Source organism: Puntigrus tetrazona, chromosome 12, assembly GCF_018831695.1.
Source record: "Puntigrus tetrazona isolate hp1 chromosome 12, ASM1883169v1, whole genome shotgun sequence".
Classification (NCBI taxonomy): Eukaryota; Metazoa; Chordata; class Actinopteri; order Cypriniformes; family Cyprinidae; genus Puntigrus; species Puntigrus tetrazona.
In genome coordinates this window covers 19,974,023-19,991,054 of record NC_056710.1, presented here as the reverse complement: position 1 = coordinate 19,991,054, position 17,032 = coordinate 19,974,023, and the positions used below count along the sequence as shown (strand labels likewise).

The window sequence follows — 17,032 nt, the reverse complement described above, 5'->3', positions numbered from 1 at the left end:
AGCCGAGACAGAGGGACTGAACGCTGTACGCCTCCCCATCATATCATCACATGATAGCACGCTCTTTGTTATTCTCAGTCTCCGATATAATTGTTCTTTATCCAGACCGCTGCACCTGACCTTCGACCGCACAGCCAACGCCACCCACGTGCCTCCCAGAGCAACAGGAGGCGGAGCATCTGATCTCGGGGCCCCGCCCCGCGCCGTGGCTTCGACGAGTCTCGTCACCACACCTGGCAGGTGCTGTGTTTCAGAGCCACCACTGCCAGCACTACTGGGAGCTGGAGGTGTCCAAACTGTGGCCCACGTAAGGGGTGATTTGACTCCCAACATCCCATGAGGCGCAAGCGCTGCATGGTGGGGATGAACAGCTGTCCTGGAGCCTGCAAAGGACGCAGAGGCAGCTGAGCGCGTGGCACGCTGCTGCAAGGAGTCCGTCGCCGCCAGCTGCAGTCGAACGCTCAGCCGCGCATCGGGATGCTGTTGGATCACGGTGTCGACGCTGACGACACGGCGAGGACGGGTCCGGCTGCACGCCACTCGCGCCACGCAGCCGCTCCGCCTGCTGGATCGGGAGGGCGCTACCATCACGCTTCTGTGAACTGGGCGAGCGTGAACGGGCTCCATCCTGGGAAACGGATGGTGTCCCTTACCGCTGAACCTGAGACGCGGCCTTCCTGACGAGCTCGGATCCGGCCCGGGATGGCTCGGGTTGGTCTGTGGAGATTGTGCTAGGGTCAAATACACTTCACAGAAGCACATGAATGCAGATGCTCATGTATGACTCCTGGGCCACAAAACCTGTCAGTTTTGCGAATGTATTTATACGCCTGGCTGAATAATTGAGCTTTTCCACATGACGTGTTTGTTAGGACAGTATGAAATACAAAAAAAAATAGGTGTAAAATAGAAATGCTGACAAATCGCCTTTTAAAGTTGCTCAAATGAAGTCTTTAGCAATGCATATTACTAATCAAAAATGATGCTTTGATATATTTACGGGGAGAAACGTGTGATGAGATATTACTTAATATCTCTAAATGATTTTAATATAAAATGTTAATTGATCACAAATATACCTGTGCTACTTAAGTCTGGTGCTCCAGGTCACACATATATAATAATGTTTGAAAAAGAAGTCTCTATATCAGTAATATGAAACGCTGTATAATTTCATTTCAACTTATTAATAAACAGGCTTCATATACTCTAGGTGGCACTCAGCAAACACGCTTGAATATAATTTTCTGGCGTAATTAACTAGTGGAGTATTAAATCACCGGGATGCAGTCGCGTTGATGCAGGGTTGCCAGATCCACATTTTGCATTGAATTGGCCTGATTTTTAAACCGCTATGCTTTTGATTTTTCCCCGAGGGTTAAAAGTTTGAAATATTACATAAATTACAATGTCATGCATTCTACCTATGATAAACCGTGTAGATATTAAGTTTTTGTGGAAGGACGGTCACTGCAGGAAGCATTGTAGCTGTGTTTCTAAACAATCTGCATAGTTGTGAATGTGTGAATATAGCATTTAGGTATATGTATATTTGGGATGGCCACAAACTTAAACCTCCTAAACCCAACAACTCCAATATATCTATATACATCTGCATATTAGAATGATTTCTGGCTGATCATGTGACTGAAGACTGGAGTAGTGATGCTTAAAATTCAGCTTTTATCACAAAAATAAATTTCATTACAAAACATTTCTATAGAAAACTTTTTTGCAATAACATTAGTTTTTTACTGCATTTTTATCAAATAAATGCAGCCTTGAATCAGCCTAAGAGAGACTTCTTATTAATAATAATTATATTAGAACATCTGCATTTGTGTACTTCGCAAAAGTGTGTTTCCGGCCTAAATATTTTGCTATTCTTGCTTGTGGCCAAATACTGGCTGGATTGCAGGCTTTGAACGTTGTGTGTCAGGGCCAGCTGTGCACTTTGTTTTTATGTTGTGTTAGAGTCAAGTATTTTTGTATCCACTCCTGGTATGTGACTCATTTGCAGTTTTTAAATATTCAGAATCGGATCCGTTAGCCTGCCGTTTGAAGAACAACCATGTATTTTGTGTTCATTTTCCATCTTGTTTTCCGTGCCGTGAGATCAATGTAACCGTGACTTGTATTTGTGCATTATTTCTACTGTATATCGGTTTTAGCAGTATTCGATTATTTTACAGAGTTTACCACCATCGTGGATAAATGTCCATCAAATGTATCTTTTAACACTTCCAGATATTGACATCTGTGGATATGAAATTCGATTTCAACCTGCTCTGTTCAGAATAGCATACTTGCACATTTGCAATGCTTACCTTAGGTTTCTTATTTATTTGCAAGTGCTAACCTGCAAATGAATGCAGTTTTAGTTGAATTTGACCCAAAAGATTTTATCGCTCCCAGTCCCAAGTGGAATATTGAGCATGTTGCATTGTGGGATGTAGTGTTTTATAGATGGTAAGTATGCTATTCTGAACATAGCCTTTCTATTAAGAGCCACTAAAAAGTTGATTGGACACTGTGTGCGTTATATCTGAACATGTGGGATCATGAAATTATATTAAATCCTTCCTTTATAAGCGTGAGGTCTGAGCTCATTTCTCTTTGAATGACTTTATGCTAACTAATTGAAAGACAGAATTGTCCTTAATATTGGAGACTGTTTGAATATATTTAATTTGCACAAGCCATCGAGGCTGGAAGGGTGAAAGAGGAACCTGGAAAGCACATCAACTTTGGGAATATTGAAGTTATTTTGAATCTCCTGAGAGACTTATCCACCGTGAATGTGAGCGCATCTTGATATCTGTCTGCTTTGACCCTGGTCATCGTGTGCGTGAATACTGAACACAAGAGCGTCCATAAGCGAAATGCATTGTTCCACTTGTACAGGTTTACTTTAATAAAATACACTTTTTAAATAAGACAGTACAGATCAAGGTCATCTTGGAACTGATTAAATGTATAATTAAATAAATAAAGGGAGAAAAGTGCTCTCGCTCTGTCAAGGAGACTGAAGAAAGGTGCATGTGAGGTTAAAAGTGCAGCTTTTAGTCTAACTGCTGCATGCTACAGAATGCCAGGAACTAGTATTACCTGCTGCAGAACGCGTCTGAAGCGAGCTTCATCAGATGCCACATCATGTGTAGTGTTTGCGAAGGTGATTTTGAACTGGCGCTTCGGTTGTTTTGATTACTTGGTTTTAACTCGACATTGAAGCGATTGCAAAAGAAGCAGCGTGGAATCGGCTGCTTGTGCAGAGCAATCAGCCCGTCCAATCAGATTCAGGGCCGGAACCGTTGTATAAAATGGGCGTGTGGCGTGTAAGAGAACAGTTGACCTAAAAATAAACAATGCTGAAATATTCTCGTCCAAGATGAAGATGAGTTTGGGAAGCGTAGCATTCCATCCTTTCATTCACACTTGGTGAATGGAGTGCCGTCAGCTGATAAAAACATCACAATAATCCACAGCACAGTCCATCGGTTAAAGTTTTAACAAATGCAATTTTACTTACAGAAATACATACAGATCAAGCGCGCCGTTTACAAGCGAAACAACTTCTTTGTATTTTGATGTGAGAACAATGAGGAAAGTCTTCTTCACGGAAAAGGCGTTATTATAAATTATGGATATGAGCCAGAAGCAATGGTACATTGTTTCTTACAAACACCGCTTTTTTCACTTCAAAGACGTTAACTGATGAACTGGAGTGCTGTGGATTATTGTGATATTGTGTTTGGACCCATTCTGGCCAGCACCCATTCACTGCCAGAGAACCATTTGTTGCTGCAATGCTACATTTCTCCAAATCTGTCCTGATGGTCTTGGATGGCGAGGCATGGTACAGTTTCATTTTAAGGGATGTATTTGGCCGGAATGTGCGGTAAAGCGTTTGCATTGGATCTGCAGCAGCTAAGCTTCCGTAAGTCTTTTCTTTTCAAAGGCAGATTTAGCGACTGCTTGGTGTGCGATGTAACGGGTGAGTTGCGGCAACCAGTGATCTTCCATCTAATAACGTTGGATGCAGCAGTCGAGATTAAGGCGGCGGCCGGGCGCTCTTGGCGTGAGCAGCGCTCCGGTGTGTTTGAGCCTCAACTCGCGCGCGACTAGCGATGTGCACTTCAAACCTCGTTCGATCGATCTATACAAAATCACTCATAAGCATCTCTTAAATATACTAATCTTCAAATTTAGAAAAGCTCAATCATTTACTGTAGGTTAGAAAGCTAACAGTGCGGTCCCTCTCATTCACCAGCTGTGAATTGATTAAAATCGTTTTATTCCACGCGTCTCTGCGTCCCTCTATACAGACCAGGTCATTAGTAATGCTGAGCCCTGCCGGGCCCCGGTCACTGCGAGCAGCTCGCCCGACGATTAACTGGAGATGGTGAGGGGAAGAGAGGATGAGATGAAAGGAGTATGGAGAGAGAAGGGAGAGGATGTGTGCTCGCTGCATGAACGCGTCTACTGGATTCTTCTTGTCTTCAGGTGGGGAGTAGAGGTGGAAGCATCCTTTTGAAGAAAAACGTTTTCTCAAATTATTACATAAATGGCGTTTTTGGTGTTTGCTTTGATGCAGTTCAAGACTGGACTTGACTAAGAGGCTGGCCAGGTTATATATCGACTTTAACACATGGCTGGTTAACTGGTTGAACATGGTTTATATAAAGACTTATAACACACATGGCTGACAAACTGAATTTGGTTGCAAATAGATGTTAACTGGATGTGCTTGGACCTGGTTGCACTGGTTATGTGGACTTTAACAGATTTAACTTGGTTACATAGACATTGTTAACAGAACAGTGTAGTTAACAAGTTGGACCTAGCAATATAAACCTTTAACATGTTTAACTTGGTTATGCCATAGGAACTTATACTGTATTTGGAATTTGATACTAGATGAACTTAGACCTGGTAATATATAGACTTTTACGTTTCATTTACGCTACATATGAACTATTAAACTGGTTAACAGGTTGGAATGGAGTTATGGACTTGGTTAACAGGATATACGTGGTTAACAAAGTCGAACTTGGTTGTAAATGGACTTTGATAACAGGAAGAAGACCTAGTTAACAAGTTGAATCTGGTTATATATAGACTTTTACAGTATATTGATTTTGTTAACATAATACAGTATACTTGGTTAACAGTTTGGATATAATAGACTAGTTTAACTGGGCTTTGTCAACAGGTTGAAACTGCGTAAATATAAAGTTTGTTAATGGGACTTGAACTTAAAGATTGAACTTTCTTACACAGAACTGCTTAACAAGTTGGACCTGGTTGTATATGGTGCTTAACAAGTTTAACTTGGTTACATATAGACATTGTTAGCAGGATATACTTGGCCTTTAACACATTTAACATAGGAATTCTGCTATACATCTATTTGGTTAACAGGTTGGGCTGGTTGCGTGTATAAACTTTGTTAATTAAGTTGAGCGTGGTTAACAGGTTGGTTAACTCACCTCGGGCATGTAGACCGATGTGCGTAGCAAAGCGTGAAGCGCGCTTGAACTGGCTGCAGCTTCAGCTGCCTTTGCTTCGGCTAGAATACTGAGAATACAATCAGTTATATGAGCGGTCTGTCGGAGATAACCAGTAAAAACAGCTATAAAGGTTTATACCTGCGGTGTTCTGGGCAGGTCGGGTCCCGGGGCGTGGTTCATCGGAGCTGTGTGCGGAGGAGGCAGGCATGTAGGCTGCTGGTCCGTCAAAGCCAGAAGGTTGAGGTAAATCAAATCCACCTACAGGACACAAATAACGCAGGCGTTTGAATACCGGGTTAGGGAGAGGTTAGCTCAGCACTGTCTGGCAGTGAGCCTGACCTGGAGGAGGAGGTCCGGGGTAGGCGTATCCAGGAGGAGGAGGTGCGGCCGAATACATGCCGTTAGCAGGAGGAGGAGGGTAAGCATACGCCCGTTCGCCATGTAAGGACAGCCGTAATTAACAGTCACGGTTGCCCTCTGGATGCTGAAAGGCATGGGAATGGAATTTACATAAATATATTTTTTAAAAAATGAGATTTTAAAACTGATTGAGCACAAAGCGTACCTGTGCTGCCACCTGTAGCATGTACTGTCAAACTCAAATAAGCTCCTCCGAGAGAAAAATCAGCAGAAGGTTGCAGATCCTTCCCAGCCACCTGAGGCAGCGATGAAAACATGCTTTAGATCCACAAGCACCTTGATTCTTCATTTACTTTCTTTCAAGGACTAAGTATTCAGATGAAAACTTGCAATGCAAAAATGAATACTATTAATATTGCTGGTTTTTTTAACATGAATGTATATGTGACTTAAATTAGCATTAGGTGTACTTGCAGCAATAGCCAAATTACATTGATAATAGGACTTTGGCTAATGGCTTAATGTATGATTATCAATTTTTAGCTTTAGTATGTTAAGTAAAGATCCGTTTAAGACATTTTGTAAATCTATCAAAAACTTAATATGCATCGCTAAGAACTTCATTTAAACAACTTTAAAGGCGATATTCTCAATATTTTGATGTTTTACAGCCTCAGATTTTCAAATAGCTGTTACAAATATAGTTTTGTCTAACAAACAATGAAAAGCTTATTTGTTCAGCTTCCATGTGATGTATACATCTCAATTGAAAGAAATTGACCCTTCTGACCCGGTTTTGTTGTTCAAGGTCAAATATTATATATAGCATGCATTATTATATTAAAGGCCTGCAAATTGTTTGAATTAATAACATGATATAAAAAACTAATTTATTGTTACAATTATTTGAATAATTTTGTGAAAAAAAGTTCCAAAATAAACAATTCAAAATCACGAATTCATCGAACAATAGGCGTCACAAAAAATGTTTTTATACGTCAATATGCAATATTTTGCGTTTATACAATTTTACTAAAAGCGAGCAGACACAACAATAATTTGAGATATTTTGACTGTTTCATGTGGTTCCACGGCCTGTGTTATTTTAGCATTATTTGTAGCCTACTAATTAATACATTTAGAAAAAGCACTTACGTTTCTATTTTTGAATCATTTTAATTTTTATATTTTATTATTTCATACGAACAACATGGGTTAGAGCGGTGGTTTTGGCCCGTGATCTGGTTTATTCCCTCATTGCTCTTTCTCTCGTCACAGCTGCAGTATTAAATTTAGGCTCTGTGTTTTACCTCCAGGCTCGGCGCTGATACGTTGCCCTTGATGTAGTTGGCACCAAGAACCGGCTGCACTGACCTCCACAGCCCTTCATGAGATAAAGCGGCATCATGAGCGACTGCAGGGGTCCTTACGCTTTAGTCAAGAAGATCACCTATAGATCAAACCACACAAGCAACAAGCGATGAACATATTTATTGACCAATCAGGAATCGGACAAGGTCTTAGAAATATCAAGCCCTACATTTATTGCGTAATTGCTACCTTGCTCTGTCCTTATCATCATTAAAAAAGAGAAGTTAGCTGATACAACTCCTCCTCCAGTATTACGTACCCTGTAAGGTGTCAGGTAGATGCTTCCCTTCTTGCTTTTCTAAAGGCTTCTGGCAAGCGCTCTGCGTCACTGAACACCAGCTCCACATTCTCATATGACATCAAGACACTGTAGGAAAACAGATTTGGTTTATTACAGTCAGCACATTCTGTGCCAACACCTAATGAACAAAGCTAGCTTTGCCACACGCTGACAAGAAACAAAGACTGTTGTTTATAGTTGTAAAGAATACCAGCGTCAAAGAAAGCTGTAGTTTTAAGAGCATATAATAATATATTAGAACCAGCCCCTAACTCTAACAACGATAAAATATTCATATTTGAATTATTAACCATTATTTATAATAATATAAAAATGTAAGAGCTAGAATGTATTATTTTATAATTTATTTGTAATTTATTATGATTGTTTTTATTAGCATAATATAAATTACAGTACTTTTATGATATAAAATATATTAAACAATTATTATTTTTGTAATTATAAAATGTAAGTTACAACTAAGAGTAACAAAATACATAAAAATATTAATGACTATAAATTAAGTCATTAAGAATAAGAATAAAAACACAAGAAATAATAATAAACATTGTTGAGGATTTATTATTGTGTGAATAATATAGCCTATAAATGTACTAGATAATGCAATGTAGAAATAAAAGAATCTAATAATAAAAAGACAGTATCAGATGGTATCAAATCTATTTGGGTACTTGTATAATTATTGGTCATTGTTGTTAATGGTTTGTTGATATGTTAAGAGATATGATGTCATTGCTGGAGTCATCACTTTCAGTCTTTATCAGTTTGTGTAATGAGATCATCTATTGTGAAACTTTAAGAGCATTCTTCTTAAGAGCACGTCGATTCTTTTAGCAGAAGCGTAAGAAGATTATTGCTGACCTACTGCGACCAACGCAGCCTTTCACGGCACAAACGCAGAATCCTACTACGGCCACGGCACGGCTCATTAATATTAACGACGTAACGTCCAACGGCTCTAGCTGATTGGCTGACAGGCGAATTAGCGTCACGAATATTAATAAGGCTACGTGACCGAGCGCTGCAGGAAGGTTTCCAAGCAACTTGAGCATGACTGAATTATTATTCATAGCGCACGCTTCGCCATAGTAGGATCCTGAAAGCTGCGCAAGATCCACGTTTTTAAAAGATAATAAGTTACGTGACTGAATATGGGCTGCGTTTACAGCGTGTAAACATAACGTCGCTTCAAACAAACGCATAAAAGGCAGACGGTCTGAATACATACACATGAATAAAATGGGTGTGATCTAACGGTTCGCGCGATGTTATTCAACACATGACACTGTAGACTGTACTATTCTTATCATGTCAATAGAAAAACGCACATAGAATAACACAAAAAATGAATTACATAATATGGGCGATTTGAACAAACCCGTTAAGTCAGAAATAGGACAGTACTGGCTTTATATAATAACAATAAAAATATATATATTAATCAAAGAGTCTGATTTTGCGATATTACCTTTCGCTGTTGTTGATGATAACACCTCCAGATTCGGAATGATTGTTGTTGAGGGCCATGGTTGATATCTGTCTGTTATTGTGTGAAATTAACGCTCAACATGCTACGAGCGCAACTCTAAAAGATCCACCTGCACTTCCGACATAAGCCACGCCCCCGGTGACGTCAACGAGCGATATTTCCCGAACCTTCTCAAATAACAAATAAATACCTATTTAATCAAAGGAGAGTCATCTTAATCTAACAGTGTTTTATTTTTACAAGACAGATAGATATATTCTTTAAAATTTTCTAATTGATCAAATTATTCTAAATTATATAATGACCAAAAGGCCAAAAAGGAAGGAAGGGCTACACAATAAAATAAATAATAATATATATATATAATATATATATATATATATATATATATATATATATATATATATATATATATACTATATTTCTATTTTGTATAGAAATTGTATTTAAAATCAAAGTAATAAAAATAAGAATAATCACTTAAATCTTTAAGATAAAGTTATTTTAAAAAAAATTACAAATAAAATAAAAATGTTTAATATATATATATATATATATATATATATATATATATATATATATATATATATATATATATTTATTATTATTATTATTATTATTATTATTTATTTTATTGTGTAGCCTTCCTTCCTTTTTTGGCCTTTTTGGCCATTTCAAGAATAATTTGAGCAATTAGAAAATTTAAAGAATATATCTATCTGTCTTGTAAAAATAAACACTGTTAGATTAAGTATTACAGGTAATGCATTACATCCAACGCAATGTGCAGCCAAGAGCCAGCAACGACTTTTATTTTGTAACATGACATAATGCTTAAGTAACCTTTAAAACCACGTTAAATAATATTTCTATTTTCATGTAGGGCAGAACATGGTTGTTTGGAACTTGAATCCGTTGCACCGCTAAATAATAAATATTTTTAAGCAGCACCCCTGTGAAAAATATGGTATCTGCTGTTTCCCAAAGATAGTCATCTGAAAAGGACGCCATTTTGGATCTTGTGCCAGAGCTATTGTGCGTATACCTCTACGTCCGACTGTGAGCCGACATGGCCGATAAGACTCCTCAGTTTCCTACCATGTGGATAACGCAGAACGTCGCTCTGCGTGAACTCTTTTCTGTTTCCTGCGTGCTGTAGTGGAGCGGCATGGCTTCGTCTGCGAAGAGGCGAGCTATTGAAACAGGACAAAACCCTCAAGACAGCGATGAAAGCTCGGACGAGGGCCTGGAGGACTCTGGCGACGAGGACAGTGAAAATTCAGAAGAAGAAATGAACGAGGTAGGTTGCGATTTCAACTGTTATTGCAGCCAATACTGTCGTGATGTGCAGGCCGTGCTGGCTCTGCGTTGAAACACGTCGTTTTGTTACTACACACGTGTTTTGATTTGCGTTTAGGAGGTTATCGTGGACTTTGAAGCACACACGATATCTGACAACGACTTTCATGGCATTAAAACCCTTCTGCAACAGGTACAGAGGCATTCACGTTTGCATCGCGCTGAACTTACAGATATAACGTAAACTGCCTGTTTTGCACGTCAACAGAGATATAAAAGCGCCAATAATATTTTTAAATTATATTTTCACTCCTATGTTTTGTATTTCCAGCTGTTCCTGAAGTCTCATGTAAACACATCAGATCTGACTGACATTATCATCCAGCAGAATCACATTGGCAGTGTCATCAGGGTGAGAATAGTATATTTAGTTTGATACTTTAAAAAAGGTTTATTAATTTTTTATAGTATTGTTTTAATGTTAGTGTATCTGCATTGTACATTAACTTATACGGATAGCCATCATAATAATAGCTAATTATTAATAGTAATGGACATAAGTATGAAAAGTGGCTAGATTGTGTAAATAAGTTAAGTTAGTGGTCAAATATCAGACCACTTTAAAGCTTAGGAGAAAAGCAAAAACCTTGAGAGACTTAAATAATAGTTTTATTTTTTATATACAAAAAAAAAAAAACCTTTCATTTTGTGACTTGTATGTTTCAGTATATTATTAGATGTAAGCACACCTTTAAAAAAAAAAAAGTATTTTTTTCTTTAAAACAGGAGTCACAAGGGAGTGCTAAACAGAAATGTATAAAATAATGTTTAAATAATTAACAAAATTAACATAATAAATTAATGAATAAAATGCAATTAATAGAAATAACAAAAAAATGTAAACAAACAAAATAAATCCCAAACATTACATTGCAGCAATGGTTAGGAAAAAATCTAATATACTAAATATATTCTCACGTTTATAATATGCAGTAAGTGCATATTGCAAATTACATATTTTTGTACTAGAAAATAAATAAATATATTTAAAAATATATCACAAGGGTTCTCTGTATAAGGTTAATATATTTAGGGTTTATTGTATTAAAAAAAATTAACTCCTGTCCTAAAGTATAATAATAATCACCATATAGTAATATATTAAACATAATGGGCATATGGATTATGGTGTATGTCCTTAATTACAATATTTTAATTTAATGTTTTTGAGTATTTATTTTTTTTTTCTCCAGCAGCGGAGTACCAGAGGACAGTGATGACGAGGCGACCCGGACGAGGTGTTTGGACTCATCAGCATGGTGAACCTCACCGAGAGACAGGTTTCTGAAGCACACGATCAACACCGATGAGTAGTTTGTTTGCGTCTCTGGACGGTGTCTCATCGCCGCCGCCGTCTGTGTCTGTGTGTGTGTGTGTGTGTGTGTCGATCAGGGTGTGGAGTGTCTGGAGAAGCTGAAGGACATGATCCTAGAGCAGTGTGCTAAGAGCAGCTCCCCGGATGTTCAGGAGCGGCTCGAGCAGCTGCTGCTGGGTAACGGACACTCTGTCGGCCTGCTGCTGAGCGAGAGATTCGTCAACGTCCCGCCACAGATCGCCCTGCCCATGCACAAACAACTTCAGTGAGTGTTCAGCGTTCCTTACCAACAGAGGGAGTCAGAGAGCGGGAGGCAGACTTACAGAATTGGCTTTAACTTATTATTTTCCTAATTATTCAACAGCCCTGAGTCAATGATTCTGATTATACTACGGTGGCCACACCTCAACATCGATCAGATATATTTCAAGGTTATGTGTGTGTGATAATTATCTTAAGGGCTGCTGTGGACAGTTGACTTCTGGGTAGGGTTACACCAACCATTCATAAGTTTTTCCTTAAATTAGAAAGTCCACATTAAAGGCTTAGTAAATACTAGCTGGTAACTTAACTTGTACTAAACTACTTGTTCGTAAAGCCCGAAGCAGCTAGCAGTTCGTAAGGTCTCCGTAAAGTAAAGAGTAGTCGCTCAGGTTTATCCTAAACTCTACACCAACAGAACTTATTTAAATGCTACGAATTTTACTTTATCTTTTATTCTAACTTCTTTTGCCTCACGGTAAATACGAGCGTCCATTAAAAACTACATTAATAACATTAGTGTATATATGTACGCTGCTTTGAATTACGTTTTCTGTGCGGTTCCCTGAAAATAATTGCATAATTTTCGTCAGCCAATCAGATTCGAGCATTCAACGGTCACATGGTAAAAATTACATAAGGCAAGGCACTACATGCAAAAAAAAAAAAATATTTTTTTAATGTTCTGATCAGTTTTGGCTTATTTGGATTTTTTTTTGGCAGGGTTATTATAGCTCACAAAAACATTTGTTACTAAACCTGAACTGACATAAAAAAAACTTATCTTTATTAAAAACGAATTAGGAAAGATTTATCGTTGATTTAATTTACTTTGATATTCAAATTTTTATTACAGCGTTAAAATTACATGAATATAAATTAAAAAATATATATTTTGAATATTAGTTTTAATATTTTATTTATATATATATATATATATATATACATTTATATATTTATATTTTTTAATTTGTGCATATGTTATTTTAGTCTTAAAAAGGGTCACTGATAAGGATTTTAAGAAGTAGTTTTAAAAAAATAACGAGTGCATGATCAGTTGAAGAAATCAAAACATTAAGCAGCAGACGTCACACTTTCTTAAAGTTTGTTCACTGTGACTGATTGAAGAGAATTACTGTCCTCCTGCTGGAAGACGCAGGAAAAGAAAGTCTGTCAGCGTTACTCACCGGCGAGCGCTAAATCCATCTCCTGGGTTTAGAAGGATCTTATATAACAGTGTCTCTAATGTGGGTCAGTGCACACAACACCACACAGAGATGAGCCACTTCACATCCCACAATCCCTGAAAACACTGAATAAAGTGTCGCAGCAATCAAACAGTCATTTCCCAAAACACTCCGGGCGGTTGGAGATGGATCTGAGTTTGAGAAGCGTGGTGGCGCAGGTATTGATGGTGTTCATGCTTTCTGGTGTCACAGGAAGGAAATGGCCGAGGCACAAAGGACCAATAAACCCAGCGGTAAATGCCAGTTCTGCCTGATGATCAGTAAAACCTGCAAACCAGCCAAGAAGAGCATATCTGGCCCAGCTCAACCCAAAGAAGAGCTGCTGTTTGTGAACGACGAGGAGGAGTTCTTCTATGAGGTCAGCTCAACTTCACCACTTTTACTGAAGTGTCCACAAAACTGACATTTTACCATTTTTTTAACACAAAAGTTAATTGTGAATGCAGTGATTTTTTTTTTTTATAAAAAATATGTATTTTTTCCATATATGAAATGCAGAATTAAGTATTATTAATGTATACTTAAACATTTATTTTAAAGTTTGTCTTTTATTTTGTCTACATAGGTTTTAATTATTTCGAATTGCATTTGGCAGCTAACTGAAGTATAAATGTAACAATATTTTTAATTGCTTTTTGAAATTCTGTACATTTTTTGTTATAAATTAAAAATTGCATAATGTTTTTGTAATTTTTATAATTTTTTTAAACTAGCAAAATTTCTTATTTTTGATTTAAAAAAAAAGTAAAATAATTTTTAAGTCTAATAACCCCACTTTAAATTTGTTACTTTTAGTTGTTCACTTTATAAAAAAAAACAAACAAACCAATTTATAGAGATTTTCTAATCTTTGTTATTAGTTGTCACGGTCCATATGAAACCTAAGTGTAACTGCAGAAAAATAATAGTAGTGTTTTGGCTCGACCTTAAACACCTTTTCTTGTTTGACAGCAAGCCACGCTGAAGTTCAGCTACTGCGTTCAGGGCGAGGCCGATTAGGTTGTGCGACGGGAAAGTGGTCTTACGACGACGTACCCATGAGACCGTTCCGTACGGTGATGGTGATCCCGATGGACAAGATGGGAGCCATCATGGATAAAATGACTGAATATCTCACCGTCTGACTCTGAACTCTTCTTGTTCTAGAAAAGAGACGTTTAAGGCACCATGTATAAAAACAGTCCGACACCAAATCGCTTCAAACCAGTGAAATCATTTATTTCTGTACATAATCCATTGAAATTACCCACAAAATAAACAACCCAAGCGGGACTCGGCGTCTGTTGAAGCGTAACAATACAAAAACACTATTTACGGGTCTGACTTCGCGGAGGTCACTGTAAGGCGCGTGACGCTCGTGTGATTCGGCTTCGCCGTGTCCGTCTTTGTTTCTGGCGCGGTCGGTAGAGGTTTGGTTCTTGTGTTCCCCGTCCTGTAATCGCTGTCCAGGATGTGCTGCAGGATCTCTTTACTTTCACTAGGTGGCAGATTACAGAAGAAATACTGCGGAGCCAGCTGAAGAAAGCTGAAACGAGAGGAAAGGATGAACTAAATTGATCAGAAATGACATTTATGATGTTAAGTATAGTTCTTTTGAACTTTAGTCGCGGAAATGTCAAACCCTGACTAAAACATGAAAGCAGCACAATGTTTTTGCATTAATTATAATCCTTGAGGAGCAAATCAATTGTGAACGATCACGTGACACTGAAGAAAGGGGTATCGAGGTTGAAAATACAGCTTTCACATGAATATATGCAATTTTACACTATATTCAGATACAAAAGCGGTTCTTAAATGGCAATATAAAATAAATGCAGTCCTTGCAAGCATAAGAGATGTTTCATTTAACTCGGATGATTAAATGGAAAATATTTAATTTTTTTTTTTGTGTGCAAACATTTGAAAAATGCTAAAATAAAAACTAAGTTATATATATATATATTATAATGTATACATATATGTATATATGTGTGTGTGTATATATATATATATATACACACACATACATATATATATACATATACATGCATATAGACATACATATTTTCTAAATGTATATTAGAAAATATACTTTGTGTATTGTGTATATTTATGCATATATAAATACACGCCTATATAGGATCAATGGTTAATTGTAAGGCTTGTATTCTATTCTGGATCTGATAGATTCCTCATAATGTTAATAATGGTAGTGTTTGTATCTGCTAAGTGAATGAATGTAATGATAGTGAATGTGAGCAGCAGCTGATCTGCTGTAATCCTGTGGATCTGAAAAGCTCTGTATTGTGAGAGCAGGACACACACACACACTTACGCCTGCGGGGAGATGTGTGTGACGGTGCGGATGCAGTTGTTGTCGGAGAGGTTGTACTCGTGGAACAGAACCCACTCCGGCAGACCCAGCTTATGAGCTTTCGCTCCGTAACCCGACAGACGGTGGACCTGAGCCACGTGCTTGTTCAGCAGCATGAAGTAATTCCCCGAACCGTCCACGTCTCTGGCGATCTGAGACACATGACAGCTTCACTAAACACTTTCAAACCGACTGAACTGAATTAAAAGTTTCTTCTCAGTTATTGTGTAATGTACTTGTGTTGTGTATAGTCAGCTGTTTACGGTATACGCATTATAAATTATTTCAGTATCTGTATAAACATTTTTAAATTATACAAAATGAAACTTTTGCTAACATAAACGGACCGTCACAGTCCTCAATGATTGAATAAATTAATTTCTCTGAGGTCCACTAATAACGATTATATGTAGACCTCAGAGAAAAGAATGAATGAATAAAAATAAATGAATACAGCTCAAAAGGTAAAATAAAAAATTATTTATAAATGAAACTAACTAACATACACACACATATATACACATATACATTTATATATACACATACATATACATACATATATATACACACATATATATATATATATACATACACACATATATATATATATATATATATATATATATATATATATATATATATATATATATATATATATATACATATATATACATATATACATACATATACATATACACACACACACACACACACACACACACACATATATATATTTTATATAAATATCAAATGTCTAAATATAACTTAAATTAAATAGAAAAACATTTATATATCAGTTGAAATCCCTATAATACATTAAGAAAAGCAATGCATTCATAAAACCATGTTTTCAGACCTGCATGAAGTATCCAATGCGAGCAGTGCTCTCTTGATGTTGAGAGCGTTGGTTTTGGTGCGAAGGCTGCTTCTGAAATGGGGAGCTCGATGCGTTTGAGGATGTCTGTGAGCTGAGCTCTGATGGCGTCTGCCGTCTGCAGAGCGGCGCAGCACAGGAAGTACTCCTCACACCACTGCTCCTGACTGAAATCTGACACACACACACAGATGCTCAACACACACTCGCTCTTCACCTGCGCATTCACGAGAGGACTCACATGGCTCCTTCTGGCTGCGTTTGAAGGTGTTGTAGATGTTGATGAGGGTGAAGTGATCTCCCTCGGGATGCTGGAACTTCATGTGACAGCGCATGACTTCTGTTACCATGCCAGCGGGAGGCTCGATGAAGCAGCTTGGTGCTGATGGGAGCGAGATGCAGATCAAAATATATAGTGGAGTTTGAGAGAGTTTGACCAGCTAGAGCAGTTTTTTTTATTTTTTTTTTTATAAAATATTTTCTCAACTTTAAGTACACCAGTGCTTGTGCATGAATTACATACTTTACTATGAAGAGTCCTAGAAATGTTTACTTATATAAATGTAATATTTATTTATACTGAACAATA

At 37.4% G+C, this 17,032-nt stretch overlaps 3 pseudogenes; 1 reads left to right on the top strand and 2 right to left on the bottom strand.

The window, feature by feature from the left end:
* Positions 1–587: 587 nt before the first annotated feature.
* On the bottom strand, positions 588–9,186 carry LOC122355351 (annotated as a pseudogene).
* Positions 9,187–10,190: 1,004 nt separating this feature from the next.
* Positions 10,191–14,471, top strand: LOC122355157 (annotated as a pseudogene).
* A 53-nt stretch (positions 14,472–14,524) lies between these two features.
* Positions 14,525–17,032, bottom strand: part of LOC122355350 — an 11,250-nt pseudogene continuing 8,742 nt past the window's right edge.